This window comes from Argopecten irradians, chromosome 5 (genome assembly GCF_041381155.1).
Source record: "Argopecten irradians isolate NY chromosome 5, Ai_NY, whole genome shotgun sequence".
Lineage (NCBI taxonomy): Eukaryota > Metazoa > Mollusca > Bivalvia > Pectinida > Pectinidae > Argopecten > Argopecten irradians.
In genome coordinates, this window is record NC_091138.1 from 6,155,547 (window position 1) to 6,179,380 (window position 23,834).

The window sequence follows — 23,834 nt, forward strand, 5'->3', positions numbered from 1 at the left end:
ACGTGTCGAATGACACAACTTCAATTAAGACAATTGTGGAGACAAAGTTTTGTTTTCTTCCAAAACAAAAAAATACGATTCAAAGTTACGACAACATAATACGGACACACAACAGCGACCCCAAGCGGTATCCGCTGTGCAGCTTTCGCCTGGCAGTGCAAACAATCAGCATGATATCACCCTTCCTGTCAAACGCTTGTCGGAACATGATGAAATTAGTGCAATGCGAGATCGCCTTCCAAAATTGTGCGCCCATAGGAGTTCTACTTTCAATTGTGACTATGATCAAACCTTGAAAATATCAAATGTTTTCACAGCTTCAACACAAATGATATTATTACATGTTTTGCAAAGTGTCAATCGCACCGTCTCTAATCTTAGGCAGTGTTCGTGCGATCTGATTTTGGCTATCGGCGTCCCCATCACCACAACTCACGGTAGATACTGTGTTAAATGCTAGTCATCACAACAGATCTCTATTTAAAACTATCTTGCTACTTGTTACGATCCGCCAGAGGCTTTTGGCACTCATTTCGGCTAAATTATCGTAACAGAGAAAAGCAGACACTTTCTCGGCGGTATTGCATCCTTACGACTTACAACGGTATATCATGTGTTCACACCCCTCTAGCATGCCGCTGTGGGATTCTTCACCAGTTGTCTTACTGCCATTTTATTATAGCTTTTCATATTTAGAACACGTTTCTCATTAGTACTTAATGTTGTATATCTCGCACGATATAATTCTGTCAAGAATCACTTGTAAATTAAATACCCCGTGGTACCGGATATATCCGTGACGTGTTGTACAAAGAGGTTTTAATATACACCTCATTTGAAATAAAAACATTTACCAAATGATTGCAATGATCACCACCACTGCTCGTAATAACCTGAAACATTAACACGTCGATGTAATACTCTGTTACTGGGAGTGTTACACAAATGTGCTACTTCTGATTCTACTGGTGATTAAGATAGGTGTAGAACTATTTCTTTCAATTGTAGTTGATTCAATTTACAACAGTACTTTTTGCATGGTATTCATAATAATAAATACAAACACGCATTTCGTGTCTACCGCACACCATCGCCCACGTCTCACACAGTTAATACAGTGTTGTAGTTGATGATTTTACTCAGAATCGTGTCAGTGTAGAAAACATTTCCTTCAGAAGCTCATGGTTCCATCTTACAAAGTTTTGGTTGTTTTTTAATTTTTTTATCGTTTTTATTTTTTTAACTGCCGGTATCCTTTATTCTTGTCATCATTTTACTTACATCATTTCTTTTCTCATGCATTCTCTATTCAACACCAAGGCTGGCAATATACACTCGGAGAATGTATATGTATCCTCTTGATAGTTGGCTTAACTTTACACCTGTAGCCATGTGTGACTTTAGGAACCTATCCTATAGGTACTGTGCCTACATCCCTATCTAATCAGAACAACGAAGAGAGATAGGTATATTCTCAGTCTTAGATACAAAATATGTGTATCATCATATCCCATGAGATAAGGAAACACTTACAAAATCGATAAAAGATTAAACTTTTGTTTGGCTTATTTCGATTAAAGCAGTATTTATCCATAGAAAAAGTCTTACATAAACGTTTGGTATAATGAAGTAAAGATATTTTCTTGTGTTAGTTCTCTTTCTATCACGTGATAGTGCAAAACTAATTTGTATATTAAATATATTTTTACCAGCTCCTCCTCCTTTGTTTGTTTGTTTGTTCGATTAATTAACGTCCCATTAACAGCTTTGGTCATGTAAGGACGGTCTCCCATGTATGCGGTGTGTTGCGTGTATGTTTTGCGAAGTGCTTGTTTTGGGAGACCTCCATTCTATTTTTAGACAAATGACCACGCCCACGTAGTCGTTTGGCCACGCCCGTTGCAGAAGAACGGTCACGCCTCTAACCATTTACTCAGTGCGCCAATCCAAGGTTATCACAACATCATAGAAACAGCAGTTGAAAACACTAATGACATTACTGCGCATCCAACATACTCTATATATTTATCAGATCTCTGACTATAGCCAAGGTACAAAGTGCAATGGGCCCCAAAAGGCTCAAACTACATAGCGAAACAACTTGAAAATGAAATTATTAATTATTCACAGGGCGATGATAATTAGTGCTAGATCACAAGTATGTGAACTTAAAAATATAATGTACCTCATAGTCAGAATAAAACATGTATTTTTCAGTATGGTTACCGCATATATATCATTTGTCGCTGAGAGGCTCATGTACTTTATCAATTATACCATGATACTGTGATCAAAAGTGTATTCAGACATTGTTCGATTGCATGAATGTTTTAATGAACAAGCCAAATATTATTCAACGTTGATGTTGGCAAGGAATACATTTTTTCATTCTTATATTAAAATGAGTTCTTTTTGAATATCAACATTGCTCGTTACAATGCATGGTAAGTCAGACAAACATAAAGTTATTTGATAATAAGACAACAGAGCGCTACAGCATCGCGTAGGTACAGTAAACTGTTTTATCTCAATATTAGTGTGTCAAACAACAGGTATTCTTACCATTATATTAGAAACATAAACACTATTTTATAGATAATAAATACTTACATGATAATCAAAGTCAAATTTTGTAATTGTTTGTCACTAAATAAAATACTTTAACTTAACCTTGCCTTTGATGTAGACTATTTACGCCGACCGAAGGCCTATTTACGTGTGCTGGCGTCCTGGCAGTCCGTCAGCTGGGTTAAACTAAGTAGATGTGACATCGTGAATGTCGAGCTCGTAACTACAACTATGTGCATTCTTCCACATGATGCTACGTAATGGTTTAGATTCATATTGATTTCGCTGATCAGAAACATAAAATTGTGCATGCCAACATTCTTTGGCGTGCGTGGCATTAATCTCACATTCTGTACATTGAACACAGAGCGGTAAACTAAATTATATGCAAAACAAAATCACACATACTAGACTATTTGTTGAAGCGTTCATTATGCATGATGTTTGGACCACCTTGTCAATTTGGTCGCAAATTTTGTGTTTTAGGCAACAATTGTAGGACAATTTGGCTAAATGCACGTAAAGTTATTTTATTGATGGTACCTTCGCCAAACATTACGCATTTCACGCTATAAAACAATGGACACATGATAACGCTTTGTTCATAGTGACAATTCGACACATATATGCCACGATGATTTTGGCGCAAAACGTACATGTTTTTATGTCCAGAATTCCTTTAAACAGATCAATGTATTCTCCAGTTTCAGGTATTTATTTTTCTTTCAAGGCAAATAACAATGTACACAAAATAATAAGATAATATATTGAAGATTTATAAAGTTCATTGCATGTCAAATAGAATTATGTAGAAGAAAACCTAGTCTCAGTTTTATCAACTTTCCTTAATTTGAGCAAATTCCCTGGCTTAAACTTCTCATAAGAAAGCATGGCAGAATTACGTTAAGGAACGTTTCTGAACTTTTATACTGGTTCCTAATGAAGCGGTTTGCATAAGGAGGATGAAATTGCCATCAGTTTACAATTGGTTCTGACTGTGGTATAAGTAAATTGAGTGTACATTTTAAGCGTGTCATCATTTCAAGGCAACTATCGTGGTATGCATTGTCAGGTGAACGGAGTGCACCTAGGAATTCGGTAACAATGCTGGATTGTAATGTTTTACCGGGTGATTAGCAGCCTGGGGATCTTCTTATGAATCCCGATAAAAACAAAGAACAACAGTATTCATTTCGGAGTTCTGGCAAGAACTATAAGTATATAGCAATTTAGGGAAGAAAGAAGATGGACGTTTCACTATATGGGCAGTTTATAATTACCAAAACAGTACTAAAAGCAAGCAGAAAATGGCAAGGGAACAGTCTGCCCACTATATCGTGGCGATGCCACTCTTCTAACTTTGAACATGGTGTAATGGGATGTGCATTAACTTGATACGACGGTAAAACACAGCCCAACTACATAAAACATCTCATAATTAAGGTATCTAGTCATTCGTGTACGATCATTAAAACCTGAATGTTGGCCTCACCCCGTACGGTATCGGAGATGTGAGGAGGGAAGGGAGAGAGATGGGGCTGACTCTCTGAATATAAATGTCAGTTAAGATACATGCTAAAAACCACACTCTATAATAAAAGTGTAGGATATGGCCCAGGTAGCGATTAGGCGTATCAACACCATCAACGCTCAGACGTCTCGCGAGCTAGTCACCGATCAGTGACGTCATTAATACTCCTGAGAGACGTCATCACAAGTTACATTGTACCGATCAGAGGTATTCTTGTCAGTAGAGGAGAGCGGTCACTAGTACTACAAACATCACCTTACCACTTAGTACATAAGTATAAACTGTAGAACTTAGTCACCATCTACATCATCACTCATCATTGATAAAAAAGGTTTCATCATATGTCACAAACCAGTCATCGTGGCTCTTCGTTGGTTACATGTTATGTCAATAGTAACCAATCACAGTGATCGTTATAAGTTAGCAATCATGAAGATCAGAGTAGTCACGTATAACCAATCATTGTTTCACCAAACACAAAACTATCTGTACAAGTCATGGATGGGAATCGTCTTCATTAATTACCAGTCATAATCGTCCCCTTATCGTCACCCAGAACCGTAATCACTTAACGTGTTTCCGATCATGCGTAGATAAGTTATGCAGGTAAGGGGGCTTCCCACGGTGGTTGATGGGAGTTGTTTCGTTCCTATTTATAAATAAATGAATATGAAATTGTAGATGATATGTGTTGTCACACATTGCCAATCAAAATCTTCGGTACAAATCGTCAATATTACTATCGTTGGCACTTGTAAGCAATTGCAGTAATGGTTTCAATAATCCTCTATTTGGAATTATTTACTTGTCACCAAAATTAAAACTCAAGTAGAAGGTTATCACAAGATGCAAATTGGCAGTCTTATTAATTTCCAGAATTATGACGGAGAATAAGTGGTAAATTTGCCATGGAAAAGTTATAATACATTCATTTATAAATATGTATAATTTGGTGATGGCGTACTACTTCCCTATATAGTCAGCAGCGGTCACCATCAGACTGCTGATTACCCCACTTATTGCCTATCCCTATTACAAACGTCAAAACTAATCAAACTGGCGGCCGTTAATATCTTAATTAAAACGAAATCATAGAAAATACTTGGAACATTTACTAAACAAATAAGCTATTTTAATATTCGAATCAACATTGCATCAATGACGCAAGCAAATGTTGTAAGCACAGTGTCACTTGTAATCGCTGTAGAGCATACATTAGGACGGTATAACAGCTATTCTATAATGCTTTGTTTAGGAATCTAATAGTCCACGTATATTTCGATAATCTAACATATATATCACTAATGGTTTGGTTTTAACTCTATAATATGTATGAGCTGTCTCAAAACAAGGTTAGCGTTGAAAGCAAATTGAATTGTGTTTGAAAAGCAAAACAGAAAGTCGATAGATGTATACATTAACTGTTTACGGCTGTCTTATACGGGTAGACGTTCAATACATGTAGGGTATAATTCAGATAAGAATAACTAAAGTATTGTGTACAGTATGCAATTAAACCGGAAGTGCATTGCATTGTTATTGCATTTGCTATTGTGCACCGGAAGACAGGATCCGTGGGGAACGCCCCCTAATTGGGTTTGCAGTGCTTTATGGATGCCGTTATGCCACTTGTTTGTTTCCTGCCGCTGCCGAGAAGAATTCCATCAAGGAATACTGGCGATGGCAAATTTATTTTCAGATGCAAATTGGCCATGTAACGAGAGAATTATTTTTCAAAATGACTGTAATTTTCATCAGAAATATGATTATCGATTGTTTGCATGTCTTGTGTTGGAGAGATGTTGGAAACCAGCGTTAAACCTGGAACTGATGACCATTAGCACAGCTGTATAAAACTTGTAAGGACGTGTTAGCTGACTGAGCCGAGCTCCGATAAGAAATATTGTGTATTTTGTATCAAAATTAAATCCTTGCTGCAAAAACATGAATGGTAATGTTCCATGTGCCTTACAATTAGGTTTGGATCGGCATGTGCGGGAAGGTTCTGTTACCATAGTAACAGTAGTTATTGCATTTTCTATATTAATAATGAATACTGCCTCATTGTAATGATGTCTTTTCCTGAAAATGTTGGTATACATGTATACATACAGGGGAAGTTGGCAGCGTATGAGTATCTTCACGACACCATTTGCCGGGTGTGTAATTGCTGTTTCGTTCTACAGCTAATAGTTTTTTATACCAAGTGTACATTTCCGCAGTGATGGATGCTGTTTATTGATATCGATGTGTATGGCAAATTGATACTTGTAATTGTGTTGTTGTAATATATTGTATCATTATCAAACACATCCAGGCGCCCAGGAGACCCGCCTTATCGATGCTCGCTATTTGTCCAGGGTTCTGGCCTCTACCTTTTCTCCGGAAACTTCAATTGTACTTCAACCGCAAACTGCATAATCGGTCAGTAATTTCCGTACATTTATTGACCATTTAAATCGCGAAGGCCTAAGTCATAAAGCAAAGCGGTAGTTTTTTTTTGTGTCTGGTAAACTCAACTATTTTTTATTACATATGAGAATGGTCTGTTAAACAAATCATCTAAAACTCGACATGCCTACTGGAATGCAAACTAAAAGGTTATCACGTACACAAAATCCGTAACAAATCAATTAATTGCTATGATGAATAAATAAAGATAAATGCAAAACAAAATAATAAAACTCTCAATTTCTTGATATAAATTTTATTTTTTTATCTATCAATTAATAATATTATTGATACATTATTAGTCATGACCGATTATATCACAAACTCTAATATAAACATCAAACCCTTAATGTTCTGTTTCAGGCTAAGGAGGACAAAACAGCTGTTTCTGTCCTTAACATCATAGTCTAGAGGAACGAACAAATGTATGCCATAATATGACTTAACATTCAGGACAAAATTACTTTAACATCACTGATGACGCAACATCACTATGGACAACAAAAATCGTGTAAATATAAATGACTTGTTTTTTGGTAAATCAATTCCTCTAGAGATGTAGAAATGTGTATCATGTACATATTTGTCTGTGATTATCATAAATATGTCTGTGTCTAACTGTTCACATAAGTGTTAGCATCATAGTACATTATAGGATTCATTTTTGTTGATAAGTTTAACGTCCCATCAACTACGGTCATTTACGGATGGCATCCCCTGCATGTGTATGGGGAGGCTGCGGTATAACCAATATAATTCAAAGTAGCAATACACAAAGTTAGAAATGGTGTATTCCTACATACACTGAACCTATGAAGATTTACGTTTTAAGTACATTACACATAATTTGTAGTATTAGCTTGTCCCGTACTAGACATGACCCAGCATTTTATTCTACAGAACTCAGAAAAGGCTGCCAACATTTTGCTTTTGTGCTTTTATTAGACTACTAGACGTCGGCCTGATAACCAGGGTTACAGGTAGAGACACCTGTACCTGTCAAGGGAGATAACTCATTAGGTATCGGACCTGTACACATTAGACCCTTTAATCATTAATGAATGTTTGGTTAACTAACATCCTATTATGTATCGATGTGTGTGATGAATACAGTCCCAGGGGAGCGCTCACGGCGACCAGACAGACCGGGGTTATAGCTATATACAATATGTAAACATATATTTTGGCATGTTGCATGTGTTGTTATGTATGATAGGTAGATCACAGCACAGGGATCTGCGAATTAGTTACAGTTTATATATATATATATATTGGTGTTTCCATTACATCATTTTTGACGTTTTATGGGTCTAGATCAAAACTCGGGAAAAGGCCTACTTTACATGTTGTATTCTATTTTATCTACACTCTGGTGGGTCCATATATATATTAACTTTAATAATTCTCAGATCCCGGTACATCATAGTGCTTGTCTTCGCCAGTAAAGAACATTTCCAAATGTTGACGAGTGGAGATTGTATGAACATTCACGAATGCTATTTTCACTGTTATATGTTTGTCTATTGTGTAGTCCGTGATCCTGTATACATACATGTGACCATGTCATTCAAACTCTTCAACTTGACCATGTCATTCAAAACGCCTGTTATAAGTGACTACGGTCACATAAATCATTGCCATAAAGGAGCGGAATCAGTAAGCAAAACTTATGTAAAATATAAAAAAAAACAGCTGTTGCCATATTCGACGATGACGCACATGTTATATAATATCTCAGCTGATTAATGTCGATCTCACGTTTTCCATAAATATTTACCAAAATGGCAAGAATAGTGCCATAATGAAGCATGCACACGTGAAGCAATTACTATGCTGGGACCAATATCGGAACGGTGCCAACCAGAGCCCCCAAATATTCAACTCTTCAACTTGGTACACAATAATGCCTACTTTCATTAGAACTATAAAAATGTTTTATTGATTTGTATAGTTCAAATCAACTTTAAAAAAACTCGTTTTTATAGCTGCCTCATTGAGCCTCGTAAAAGGCGACTAAATCTCGGATCGTATCTTCCAAAGTGACGTAGTCCTTCTTAACGTCACACTTGACACCATCTCACGCTTGTTCAATCCTTCCTGGAAGGCTGCGGTCTCTGTCCCCTAACCGAGACACTGCTTAGCGATCAGGTAAAATTTTGTAGATAGAAGAGTTGTGTGCCCGTTGTCAGCGTAAGGTGACCGAATGGGGCGTGCTTTAGTGTGATGTCACTTACAACGAGCTAGGAAACCAACACGAAGGATAAGGTATTACTATTAGGGAACAACACGAACGTACCACAACACCCCAAAAATATTACATTCACACACGTAACATGCTGCATACAGGGATTCCGATATTATATGATTAGTTTATTTATTCTTTTTCAGCCACCAAATTCAACATTTGTGCTATTGCGCGATCGTTAAAGGAAACTTAATTTAAGACCTTATCTTTTCTTTCTTCCTACTTTACTTTTCCCTTCCTAAAGTCTCCCTTGACACCACCTAACTTTTTGCCTTTTGTTGAACGCTCGCCCCTGTGAGAAAGACTCACCATAGTCTATAAAAGTGGTAGTTTCTGCTCCTGCTTAGAGCTCAGCATACCGGGAGTGGGACGACTGGTTTGCCCGTTCTCAGTATAATGTGACCGTTAGGGGTTTGTTGCTTCGACGGCATGCTTCAGTGATATATAAAAAAGGGTAAGAGTTCCACTATAAAAGAAGGCACAACACAAATATACCGCAGTCTCTCAAAACACGCACCACGCACTTCAAACACGTAACCCACCGCATACATGTGATGCCGTCCTTACAAGAGCCTGGCTGTTAATAGGACGTTGAAAAAGGGGTATGAGGATATAAGTTTGCTGTCACCTTAGCCATGTTGAAAAGTCACAATCTCACCCAAATTCCGGAAAGGTATGTCAATGGTTTCTTTTAAGAGCGCTATTTTCAGAAATGGAACAAAACACAGTCAAGTGATTTCCGTACTAAATGTTCACCAAGGAACATGTTGGGGAGTTAGAGCTCCTAATTGCGTTCGATAAATTTAACGGTTTTGAATTTCCAGAGGTATGAGCTAAGGTATCTGTAGCGGCTATCTGTGCTAGATTTGTGCGAGACTTGGAAGCCATATTCCGACTTCAACTTACATCACAATTTCGCCGTATAAAGGAAGCTGATTTTACCCGACGGTCAGATAAAAGTGGAGCACAGCCAGATTACGCAACGACAGTCCTGCTCATGGCCAACAGGGGACGAGCTAATACCAGGCTCCGCACTACATCTCTCCATTCTTTCCTTCCAAACATTCCAAAGCAATTCCCTATTGTTTCATCAGTATATATTCTTTGCATTTAAAAAGAAATACTAAACTGGGATCGATACAATTTACATAGTCGTAGGTAATAGATATATGCTACTCGTCTTTAAAAAGCCTTTACTACACGTTCTTCAATACTCCCTTTTCCTTGTATACTAGATGTTGTGTCCAGGTTCATACGTCAATCGGCTATTGTTTTAAGGTACACTGGATTCGCACTGAATCCCTCAAGTCGTCTTACTGTACAGCAACATTCTCCGCCACTACATTTAGCGACTTCGCGTAAAGTAATAATAATTACTGATTGAAAATACTTTGAAATAAATACCTACCAATATAGATGTTGTAGATAGTAATGGAAGGAGATAAACTTTTATCGGAAAAGAAAGTTGGTTGACAGTAATTGGCAGTTGTGCCTCATCCACTACGATAAATACCAATTCAAAGTTGTTCGTTTCAGATAGGCAGCAAAGGAAAAAACAACAATAACAAATTATTCTAGAATTGATGAATCATCTTTTGGTGGGTTTTGCTTTGGTTTCAGTTTGCCATAGCAGAGCCATGTTCCCGTGTACTATCCTTTGTGTGTGACGGTTTATGTTTGTACTATGACGCCTTGTACAAGTCTTTCCCATTTTTTATATTTTTTTTTCCATTTTTTACCTATATCACAACCGGGATATAGAGCACACCAGTCTCTGTTTAGAGTTCAGCAGGTCTTGGTCAGGTAATATGACCCACAGCCGTCCTCACAGGATCGTACGCCCAATAACATTTTTATTATACATTACTCAGAAGTGTAAACAACAATTGAAGAAAAAAGGCAGTCCCATTGAAGGAAAATATGTCATAAATATATGGCATATGGCATATGTAGCTATATAGTCCATAAATAACGCTTCCTCACAAAATACTACATCACGATTGTATGTAACATCGAACATAAATAACATCAAAATATTGATTGTTACAGAGGGATAATTTCGTGTTTATAGGTTGATCAGAAAAGTTTCACAATCCCATTTTCTCTCGGTATTTGTGTCACCACCGACCTACCAAGGGAAACAACCCTTATCAACGCGGATTCCACATCAGCTAGGCTAGGAAACTCAACACAGATACAACATGTTATATTTGATTGGAGGATACGATATTTAACCGTCAAGGATCGATGGCGAAGATCTGAGTGTCGTCCCGAGAGGGCTCGGCGGTATTTACTGACAGGCGTACAATAATATATGAGAGGCGGCAGTTTATTGTCTTAACATAACAGGGTAAATTTCCAAATCATCTAAATTTATTCTAGCATTATCATTCATTACAGTGTCTTATTTTTATATATGAATAAATTTGCATTCCCATAGATAATGGGATAAATAAAATTTTAATTAAATAATACTTTCAGTTCCCTTAAGCACCCTAAAGCAAACAAACGCGTGGGTCTGTATTTTAAAAGAAAGTAGATTAAAATGTTTAAAATTAATAACGAAAGGAGGAGAAAAGTTTAACAATAGAATCATCTAGAAACGAGTCCTTAACTATTCAAAAATGGGTACTGATATAACAAATAAAATTACCATGAAGTTTATTTCTGTGAAAACCATATCTGTTCTACATTATATTTTAGAAATTAACCAGAAAATTATATAAAATAGGTTATTCTAATTATGGAATGGTAGAACGGAGGCGAAAGATTTTGTGCTTACAAATAAAAGCAAACACGTATTTTAGGCACCAATTCAATTAATACGAAAGCTGGTGATGTGTGGGGTACTAAAATTTTAATTTTGCTGGCTGATATGACTCCATAGTGTCTGGTTAGATGCCTTTACCGACACTAGTTCCGGACCATGGTGGTAAGTCCCCTGCCACCCTGCCTGTTATCGCTACTAGGATCGTCTGTTTCCTTCGCTAAGCACTCGGGGACCCTCGCGATTCGCGTTAATGATGTTCTGATTAAATCCCGGTTTGTCACTCACTGTTTGACTGCGTACTCTTTCGGGCTCGACACCTGGTCACGTGGTGAAGCCACCTCCGGTCACTCGTAGACAATTCACTCTGACCCCGCCGTATATCGGCCATGTTTCCACGTCAGTCAGAGGCTTGACAAGGTTATCTAGATATATTAATTTCTAAACGCAAAGAAGCCACTGGAGATCACTATTGTAGTGATGAAATTTCCCCGGTACATTACTTCCCTCTTTTCGCTATTATACCAAATGACATAACTTGCGGAAGGAAGTTGAAATTCCTACAAAAACAAACAGAAATGACACTAAACCCACTGACTGATCTTAGGGATATGACGAGCAATAATCCGTTTAAAACAAACACGGTTTAGGTCCCATGGTATACATTGACGAACTAGTTTAATCCGGGAAAACCTAGGGTAATCGATGTTAACTCTGGTCTGAGTGCTTTGTGAAACAGTCACCCCTGAAACAAGCACACGACGATTGAGAGTGCTGAACAGGAAATCAAACTTGCACGACAACAGAAACAGTTTTTTTCTAAGTTTCGAAATGGCCTCATCATTTAAGTGTCTAGTTGCGTTCACATAGACAAGCTCGATTTGACCCGGAGCGTACAAAGACGTAGATTACGCCGAATACATAGGCGCTTTCCTGAGATAGTTTGTTGAAAATCGATAGTTACACATAAACAAAACCCAGGCAAAACAGTTAGTGTTCCTCCTGCTCAAACTGTACTCTTGCTTACTAATCTATTGAAGCAGGAGAGGACAGCAAGGGACACAACTTCTGTCGGAAAGAATATGTGGACATGAAGATGATATAAGGGTTAATGAAATTACATGTCGAACATAGCATGAAACCATGCGTCACAAATCACCTGTACAATATAATGTGTAATCTCGCGCAAAATATTACGCATTTTACATGTCATCTAAAACAAACACGTGTTTATAGATCACGTGTTAAGATACGTTTTCAACAGCATCTTGATACCGAACATTTTTCATAGTCAAGTGGCGATCTAGCACATCAATAGATATCAAGTATTTGTACATGACATATGTATGGACAGTTACGTCGTGTGAGTGGCGAAACAGACGTCACAATAGTTACCGTCATGTCAGATATCTTTGTAATGCTAATCGTGCTTGAAAATTATTTGGACGTATTCTTCTGAACACTGATTGCATCAAAAAAGAATTTTATGTGGCAAATAAATAATCCAAACCGTGTAGACAAAGATTTACAATACAGCCCGCTCCTTTATAAAGGTATCAAATTAATTGGATTATTAGTTAAACGTCTTGATAACAGCCAGGGTCATTGGACGTGTCAGGTTTTTTGTAGGAAGAAAAAACCCGAAGTACCCGGAGAAAAACAGGCAACTGGCGGTCTGTACCTGGCAACTGCCCTGCATAAAACAAGCGGTTAAATTATATCAACTAAACAACAGAAAATACATAATGACAACGGAAACTACTATTATACACTAAGACTCAAGAAATTATATACTGAGCAAAGGCAGAAAGCGCAATCTAGGTAGGTTTTGACAAGCAAAAGGCACAACTAGGGCACAAGTATGATGTATACAGAAAGTTTCAAGGAGCTGCCCTGCAGGTAGGGCGTTACAATTGTACCTGCTGCCTCTATTGCATGATCGTAAAAGACGACTAAAATTAGGATCTTATCTTTTATCCTCTTCCAAACTGACTTTATGTTTCCTAATGCCTCCCTTGGCACCGCTTCACTTTTGGCCTTGAGTAGACCGTTCGCCCTGTGAGGATGGCTCTGGGTTCTGTCCCCTGGCCGAGACACACCAAAGTCTATAATAGTGGTAGTTTCTGCTCCTGCTTAGCGCTCAGCAAACATGGAGTAGGACGACTGGTTCGCCCGTTATCAGCATAATGTGACCGGGTGGGATGTGTTGCTTGGTGTCTTTGGCGTCAAAGGACAACATTTCCACTATACAAGAAGACACAACACGAACATACCGCAGTCTCTCAAAACACACACCTCTCACTTCACAGACGCTACACACTGCATACATGGGAGGCCTTCCTTACATGACCTTGGCTGCTAATAGAACGTTAAAATAATACAACAAACAAACAAACAAGGAGCTGCGTTGATTGATTTCTGAGTTATAGCCCGGAAAGAGTCTCGGACGGTCTCGGACGCGTTTCGCGGGGGATAATAAAAAGGGCAATAATTCTATTGTACAAGAAGACGGGGCACGTTATAAAATCCTAAATTTTGTCGCCTTTACGATTATAATATGGGGACAGCAGGTACATTTCTAACGCCCTACTCGCATGTGTCTGTACACACCAGCTATGATAAACGTGCAATGAGTTGTTTAATTATCAATGAAGTGATTAGTGATATATATTTCTCTCATACTACAAGTATTATACTGTCTGGTCTCTGGCAATACACTCGTGTCACCTGGGTATCCATGCAATCAAGACTGGTGACGTCAATGCGTCAACAAAATTACTATTTTTTCGTCACTCTTTATCTAATTCCTTAATTATTGAAGGATTTGAACAAGTATTATCACTGTCTGGTCTCACACTCGTGTCACCTGGGTATCTCATGCAATATATGAATGGAATCAAGACTGGTGACGTCAATGCGTGACAACAACAAAATGTTACTATGATTGTTTTTTGTTTTTTTCGCTATATATTTCGGATGTACGCAAACGTAAAATTTGGATTCGAAATTTTTTTTTTTTCAGAGCCAAAAACTGGTTTTATGTAATTCAAAATATGCAAACATGTACACATGGAGGGATAGGGTATGTGGTTGTTTTCACCACATTTTCTGAAAAAATACATAAGAAAGAGTCACGCAAGTATTATACTTTGTCTGGTCTCTGGCAATTTGTCATGTAGACGAATCGACTCTCAGCTGGCAGAGGTATGAGAGTGTGTTAATGAATGAAGGATAGAGATATTCTTTAACTTTATAGCATACGCAATAAAGTCAGAGCTCAGTGATATGGGAAAAACATGAAGTATGTACATGATGTAACCCGGTGCAATAAGATTACCTATTTGAGCATTGATAAAAGGACAAAACAAGGTTTTACTCACAATGGTTATGATCGTATCTGTGGTGGATCTCATGGCATTACCGAAAGCTTCGGGCTTTACAGTTTCTTACCCTTGGTTAGAATATCCCTATCCTTTACATGTAGTACATGTATATGAATAATCAGAGCTAATTAACACACATTCAATAGATAACTTAAGGCTGTTGTCCAGATGAACGCATGTCTGCTAATGTGCAACTGAAATCGTGTGACAATATGATTTGATGTGTCTGCATGTATGTGTGCTGTTGCCAACAACGATTATCTAACATGCAAGTCACACGTGTACATGCACGTACAAAGGAATCCCGCTTTACATAATCCGCCGATAAACGAACATAAGTCCTAGAACGTAGATAAAAACTAGCACAACTTGAATACAGGATATGTTAAGACTTTAAGCGCATTGATCATAATTGCATCATAACTCGGTTGGCTCCTCACGATCAATATTGCGATAGTAAGGCGCTCGCAGTTTCGCTGTTAGTAAATGCCCTTCTTCAGTCACTACGAATTGTCTTAGATCGAAACTGACATGCCTTTTCTCATGTTGCACCCATGGGAACACTTATTTATAATGACCGAATACGAAACTAAATTGCCAGCTTATAATAGAATATATATTTGCATTTCATCCAATATATTTGCATGAAATTTCAGTATTTTGTTTCGGTTTAATGCGAACGAGTTCTGGTCTTATTCCCCGATGTGCGCATGACTGTGATTCCAAAAGCAAACCAAAATGTCGTAATACTAAGATTTATTGCATAAAAACATCCCGCAATCAGTAACAAAAAATCTCTTTTTATCTCCAGTTTGACAAATACACTGTAAGAGTAAGCCGGCGGCCGGCTGCGTCCCCGAGAGGGGAACATGTAGATAGAAAATGTACTGTCATATTTAGGGCGGTCAATATATGTTAGTACTGTGTCTGGATAAATTGCCCATTAACATGGAGGACTTGGTAAACAAGTGTGGTTTCGGCGGCTTATATGGTGGATTATCGGACAATTCTACCCGACAGGAGGAAGCGCTCTGTCTACTCTTAAGTCGACGTGCTCAGCAAATTTCGTGCATGTAAATGAGGGTTTTTTTCAAATATTAATTTGCACTCAGCTGACGTTAGAATGAAATTCTTAGTGAAATTATTTTAATTGATCTACTAATATCAAGGAAATATGCATATAGAATGACACCATAGTCCTATTAATCACCGAATCACGGTATGCTAACGAAATGCAGTATAAAAAGTAACGCAAAGGTATATATAGAATAGTGTCATGGTAACAAAATGATGAGTTTTGATGTCATTGTAACGTTAAGATATATAAAGAGTAAAATATTCATATTGTTATGATAGTAATGCCAAACAATGTATAGAGTAAGCTCCCATAGTGATGTAAAGCTGCAAAACCAACGCCATAGCAATGCAAAATATTCACGATTTACGAAATACCACATGTAATGCCGAGATACTTATAAAGGTAAATGTTGCTGGAAAAAGAGGCCATGCTGTCTGATAAAATAACGTCAATCCAGATGATAATCAAAAACACATTCGAATATAATTCACGTTTTTAAAGACAGCGATAAGATATTGAGATATTTAGTTTATCGGGATTCTACATCCTAGTGCACATGTCCTTGTCCAAGGTTATAGAGGATGTGTGTATGTGGACACAGGCTTGGCTATTGTCACTTTGGGTATCTGTGAGGCTTAATGTAACACCAACGGACAAATCTTACCGAGTTACCGACTCATCCATCAAACGAAAAATTAATTGAAATTTCAGAACTAAAAGGTTATCTTTGATATCGATTTTCACCCGGCGGCAGGTTCTAGCATTCCGAAAATCGAGAAAGAACCTGCAAATGGAATAGCACTGCGCGCATAACGTATGTCGGGGTAATGTCTAGTATACAGCGCCACCTGGAGGACAATGTGCGAATTACCCATGTCAATAAGGCTGACCAAAAGGTTAACAGTGAAAACATATTTCACAGTACGCTGTTATTTTTTTGCGTTCATTGATAGCATATAGAGTGACGTTGTAGGTAGCTGCTGTCACGCCCCTTGTGGATTATCGTACTAGGTGAACTATCGGGATGTGCATTATTCCTATTAAGTAAACTGTTCTCCACGCCCAAGCTTTATACAGAACATGAGAGTGACGTCATCACGATAAAAGTCTAGGCTACTATTCTACTACATGTATACCAAAGTGTCTTCAATGTTAACTTTCTGTTTAATCAAACTTATGTATATAATTACACTGAACTAAAACAATCTACTTTGATGCTTGCATTTCATAATAATCTTTCCATACATTTTCTATATATCAAGTAGAAACTTATTCTGCATTGTTTGAACTTACCTTAATTAAAAATTGATTAAACAAATAAAATGCTTTGATAAATGCGATGACATAATACGGACCTTTCTTGTGTAAGTAAATTGAAAAAATCCTTTAGTCATGTTACAGCGCCATATTGTAAATAAGTCTTGTCAAATGTAACCCTGATTAAAAAAGATGAGATATAAATAGTATCGTAATGTTCAATAAGTGTTTTTATTATTTCAAAAGTACCTAATAAACCTGCCATCTCTGTATCGACCAAACCCACAGATATGTTTGTCTACGACCAAAGAAAATCGGACATAGTGTTGTCAACGTTTCTACTGAAACAGCGCCATAAATTAGCTTTGAAGTACATTGACTGACAAAAGTCCGAACCATTTCTGATTCATTTTTCTGTATTCATTGAAATTTCCCGGTATACTTAATTTTGGCCATGTATACTTACTTTTAATCAAGTATATGATTTCCATTCCATGTACTTCATAGGAAAGCACTGTAACAAGATGTCTAATATGTTACACTCCAGATCATCATGGACAAAAGTCCCGTGGCAATGACTGCTTTGTATCATGGAGGGAATGTTTTTGAGTCCCCCTTTAATGTGACATTCTAATCAAACATACACATACAGAAGAATTATAGGCATGCTTTTTCTATACTGAAGAATAAAGAGATCAATCCCAACGCTTTAATGACTGTGTCTAGCGAATTGGCATCTTTCTTCAGCTTATACCATTACCACGACATCGAGGAGATGTTTAGCAGGTTAAATAGTGATGCTTATCGACCAGATGTTTGTGAAGAGTTAGCATCTGCACATTATAACGCACAGTGAGTTTAGTCCTCCTGTTATAATCTTTTGAAACAAACACGATGCAGAAAAAAAGCTTGAAATACATACTATCCACAATAACTCATCCCATGTAAACATTTGTCTAATTCAGCCGATTGATCTCGGTCTGATTTTAGTAATCTGTGAAGTGCAATCGAAGAACTATATATAGAATGCCATATAAAAAACAGGATTGTCTGGGATTGAGTTCGATATCAAACAATTGGATTCTGATTACACTGTAGTCTATTTTTGTCGCTTGGATCCATTTAAGATATGTATCTAGTGCATTCACGGTGTTTAATGTCTATTTATAATCTATATGTAATTTGTGTCAATGTCCGTGTGACAAAGTTATTTTTTCTGTATCTGTAGATTATTTATAATTCTGTAAAAGGCTATATATAAAGTGTTTGCTAAATATCCTATTATCAAAGACAAGACTTAAAAGCCTATCAGGTTCAGTTCTTTGAAAACTTGAGAGTAATAATATTACATTAAAACTATTGGATATATTCTCTGAAAAATTGTCCTGCAGTTACGGCGTTAGGCCACTAAATTTAGGATCTTATTTTTTCTCTCCCTCCTAACGTCTCCATTGACACCGCCTCACTTTGCTCTGGGTTCTGTCTCCTGAACGAGGCACAGTACAAATAAGAGCTGCTGCCAAAATCATTATGAGTACATGCGATCAGAATATGAAGTCAAATTATGCTTTACAATTTCATTTCACATCTTTTCAATGTGTTATTACTTATTGTAAAGTCATCGTTGCTTGATGGTGAATTTATATATGGTATTTTTTTCACCTGATATTTTCACACAATATTGACCAATCAGAATACAGCATTGACAGTGAAAATATCGTTTTGGCGGAAATACCATTTTTTTAAATATCAAACCAAACATACATATAACGTGCATGTTTCCTATTATTTTTGTTATTTTAATTGTTGTATATGAATGTGTTTCATTGGATTATCTTGGATGGTAAATGTCATCGATATCTTTATTTTATGCGTGAAACTATATTAGTAAGTGAGATAATAGCGGCTGATAAAAATATGTGTACCGGTATCAGTTTAGACCTTGAATAGAAACGTACAAAATGTAATAAATTGAACCTTCCTTGTTTTTAATGAAGAACAGTTATATTTCATCTCGTCAGGTTGAAACTTTGATATTTTTCACCCATGTTTCGGATCCGTGAATAATTTTCACCCCATTCGATATGAATTATAACTATTATTCAAGCTTCAAGTAATATCGTAAGTACTTTCGTCCTTTTATAACCACTGTTTAGCAATTCTCCGGAAAAAAGATAATATCTAAATTTTGAACACTCAGAAGCCTCCTGTATGTTGACATGGTAACTGTTATTTAATCACGTGATAACTAAATGATAAGCATTCATACATTAAATCAATTCATGGAAATAGTGCCCTGGTAGCATTATGCCAATCAAAGTTTTCAAAAAAAATCATATTAGCATATATACCAGTCACCAATATTGATGCGAATTTCACTTTATTTGATCCAGTAGTTTAGTAGTTGCCCGGATTTCGCAGGTACAACTTGATCACTCATGGTGAATTTCAATACACAAAAATGTCTGAAGGGTAACACTCATATTAATTTAGAAATCAAAATTTGGGTTTAAAATTTCAATCTGAATAATAAATCCGTAAAAACAGTATTACAAGATTATTCAAGGCAGAAAGGACTTTTGTTTTTAAAAAGCGGTTACCTTGTTGAGATATAAAAGAGTTGTTCCCATGTATGTTATATATTATCACAACACTTCCTCATAACCATATCTGATTCAGTTTTAACATTATAAACCAAACCTTTAACAAAGGCCTATGTAAAATCAATTGGTTGGTTGGTCTATATTTCGTTTTCCATTCGTTCGTGCCATGGAGTATTACACACAATGACAATGCCTCAATAGAATGACGTGTAGAACGCACTTTGAGGTTTTCTTGAACTACTCTGCATCCACTGTTAAGTAAACGCGACGGAACTCATTGGTTCGTAACTTTTTGGTTGTTAGAGTTTTTAATAAATCACCATTTGGATGCAGGTTTGGTTTAAAAATAAACCATTACGCATTTGCTTTGACCTATTATTTTCCCTCCCGCAGACAGCACGTGCAATGTAGAAACTAGCACGTGCGATCCTTTAAATATCAACAAACCAGTGGTGTCGGATAATTTGAAAAAAAAACTGTAACAGATTCATAGCTTTATATTACAGTAATGCATTAATATTTTATTACTTTCTATTAATAGTAGAATAGAAAACAATTAATTACACCAACAACGTTACGTCATGAAGGTATTAACCAACCAATCATCTAGACAATTAACTATTTAATCAAATTACTAATTTTATCTTACTATCTAGCTAGCCGCCTAATTAAATCATGTTTAACATGTAACATTCGTGTAAACCTTCTGTCATGGTTTTAAACTCTAACATTATTTTGTGGATAACAATATTCGTGGTAAGTCACAGTAGCAATAGTAACAGTTAACTGTATACAAATCTTATTGTTTTTATATTTGTGGTCTCACATCGACTACGAAAACAATCATTTCTATGCGAATATTTTGTGTTATACAATGTACAGTACAATCATTATGTAACTAGCTAAATATATAACAAACTAATCAAACAAATCAACTTCAAGTTAACGAACGACATTACATCCTAATAAAATATTTAGCGTACTATTTATCTCTACATTACTACTTATTTATCAACTGGGTACAACGGAATTTAATTTTATGTGGAGTTCATAATCAAGCACAGGTTTAAATATTTAAGACACCAAAATTTACCACGCATTGAGAACTTAATATGAAGCACTCTGAGTCATACTAAGCATAATCTGGTGTTATAAACCTATATTTTAGTGTTTTTGGTTTTTTTTTTGTTTTTTCTCATTTTCTTACAAGTTCAAATAAGAGCTGAAAATGATGTTTGACAGTTTTGCCAAAAATCAGGAGATTTACATCCCTATAGTGCAGTGAAATGCGTGCGATACGATTAAACCATGAAGCAAAGTTGTGGTCTACAATTTTTATTCACTTTTTTAGTGTTGTTAGTAATTATAAAGTGAATTTTTGCAGGTACGTTTCCATTTAAACATTTCACAATACATTCAGTGGTGTAACTAAAAAATAACATGTAAAACTTTTCGCCGAGTTATGCCACATATACCTTTCAAGGATATGATAAAGGTATATTCAGATATTCAACAAACGAATTGTCTATTAGGTGTCTTATTCATTACCACAGTAAATAACTAGCAATCGTAATACCTGTACATATAACTAACATATACACTTACTAAATATATTTATCCAAGTTGTATGTACGGTCATTTAAAATTATGAAACAAACATGATGAAAAGCATCTTTACACACAATAGGCTTGACTTTTGACCAAAACATCAGTTAATGCAGAATATCTTTTACACCTATTTATAGATTAGGGTATCGAACATATTGTGTTTACACTATTATATATTTACCAACTGAGTGTCAACAGTGTACTACAATAGGAGGATGGCGCCCAGAAATTGTTGTGTAATTGGTGACGTATACAGGCGGGACTTGTTGCCATAGTAACATGGTGATGTGGCGACATACGACACAGGAGGGATGTCGCCATACTAAAATACAATGTAAAAACGTCACCAAATGTTCAACAGAAATTTGCAATAAAGACCAGATAAGACAGACTGGATGGAAGCTAATAATACGCTTTCCTCTCGCCTCCTAAGTCACTTAAAACTCCCTCATATATCGGCTCCAAAGGCAAATGCCAAACATGTCCACAAAGTGCAGCTTTGTTATGTTAGGAGGATCAAGCCATTGTACGAGCACCATCATTCCCCTACAACCAATCTTCTCTCCTCATATTGAATTTGTGCAGAATTATGAACTCGCTTCCTACAGGTGCGGTCCTGATGTAATCAATGGGCTTTAATATGTTGTAACGCTAGTCTTCTTTATGGCTCATGGAGGAGAACCATGCTCCATACACAATGTATGCAATTTTGAAACTAATATGAAGCAGTCGGAGTCATGCGATAGATAATCTGGTTTTATAAACTTGCAGTTTCAGTTTGTATGGTACCGCGAGAAGTGGTGAAATGATTTGCTTGCGGCACACAGACAACGATTAGGAACAAAATGATTATCTGTATCAGTAGATTATTACTTTCAATATTAGAGTGTAAACTTATATAAAAATGTAATCATATTTTAACTGATGTTTGGATGTAACTTATAACACGCGGTAAAAGTTGTTAAATTTAGTTCTAACAATATTGGAATCACATTGCTTTTGTTTGTTTAATTGGCAGTGTAGAATATCAAACAATATTTATTAAAGATGCTCCACCGCCGACAGAGCATAAATGATACCCATCATTTGGACAATAATTGGTTTTTTTTATCTATATGTCTAATTAACACAAAAAACAATTTAAAATAATTCATTTTGCTCTCGGTGCATGCGCAATTAGTACTGCATTCCATATAAAACATAGTGCCATGGATTTTTTTCGGGATTCAATTAAGTAGTTTTGATATTTTTATCTTGAAGTAAAATTAGAAGCTCAAACTTTTCAATGGTAGTAATGGTGTAAAGTAAGTAAGTTTTGTAACTGAAGAATAATACTAAATCGTCTGTTCCTGTTTTTGAGAAAAAATACCATATGTCAACGGTGGAGCATCTATATTAATAATTTATGCAAAATCTTCACGCTGGTATTGAACGAAGGAGAGGAAGAATTTATGTTATATACTGTTGAAAGGATACATTTACGAAAATACAGTATACCTATGTGGTAAGCTTAGGAGTTTTATGTAAAAATATATTCGACACACACTTTTAAATATCAATTTGCTGTATTACAAATACACGGTGATGTAATTTAGTTACATGTATTTGTTATATTACACTCCCTGTGATATTTAAATAATCATCTTAAAACCAGGCGTCGCTGTAAATTACTCTTGTGCCATGCTAACATTTAAAATCCCGCGAGGACGTGATTTCGAAGTGATGCTATATCGAGCAGACCACACTCGTGAACACCTCCGTTCCCATTGGACGAATGACCTTTTAACGCCCCAATCAATACCGCACTGAAATCTACACGACAAATCTTGACGTCATCAACGAATAAAACTTACAAGATACGACCTTAACATATAGGAATTACGTATGCATGATCTATTCTCATCTATTCAGTTTCATTGGTGTTCATCTTTTTCTCTCCGATAGCACAAGTAATGATCCCCTAATTAACACCATTGCTGTTCAGTTTATCATATATCATTTTGCTGATGTTTTTTCGTCTTATTTTTTCGAATGGGCATACGCGCTCGATATTCATCTTTTTGTTTAGTGATGACAATGTTTTTGTTTATTTGGTAGAATTAGGAGTGCGGAATATATTAACGGGGCGTGTACCCAAATTGATACCCACTAGAAAAAAAGCTTCCTAAATCAAGAAAAAACTACATTTAAAGGGGAAATACATCTAAAACTTTAATTCATACCACATATGATTTGCTGTATGTAAACCTCCAACAGGTCTACTATTTTCACTACTGCGAGCAATATCCCAAATGACCTACCAATGATGTAACTTAAACGTACGAGTATTGCTTCAATCCAACT

General features: G+C 36.4%; 1 protein-coding gene across 5 annotated transcripts in view; it reads right to left on the bottom strand.

The window, feature by feature from the left end:
• LOC138322727 (neuronal acetylcholine receptor subunit alpha-10-like) overlaps positions 1-23,834 on the bottom strand; it is a 134,017-nt gene that overhangs the window by 100,493 nt on the left and 9,690 nt on the right. For 3 of the 5 annotated variants that reach the window (XM_069266793.1, XM_069266792.1, XM_069266790.1), the window contains exon 1: positions 14,943-15,144. The exons of 1 other annotated variant lie outside the window; for it this stretch is intronic. The gene's annotated coding sequence lies outside the window, so the exon portion shown is untranslated. Of the gene's footprint in view, positions 1-14,942; positions 15,145-23,834 lie in introns of those variants that run through there. One more of the 5 variants, XM_069266787.1, reaches the window with a different exon arrangement.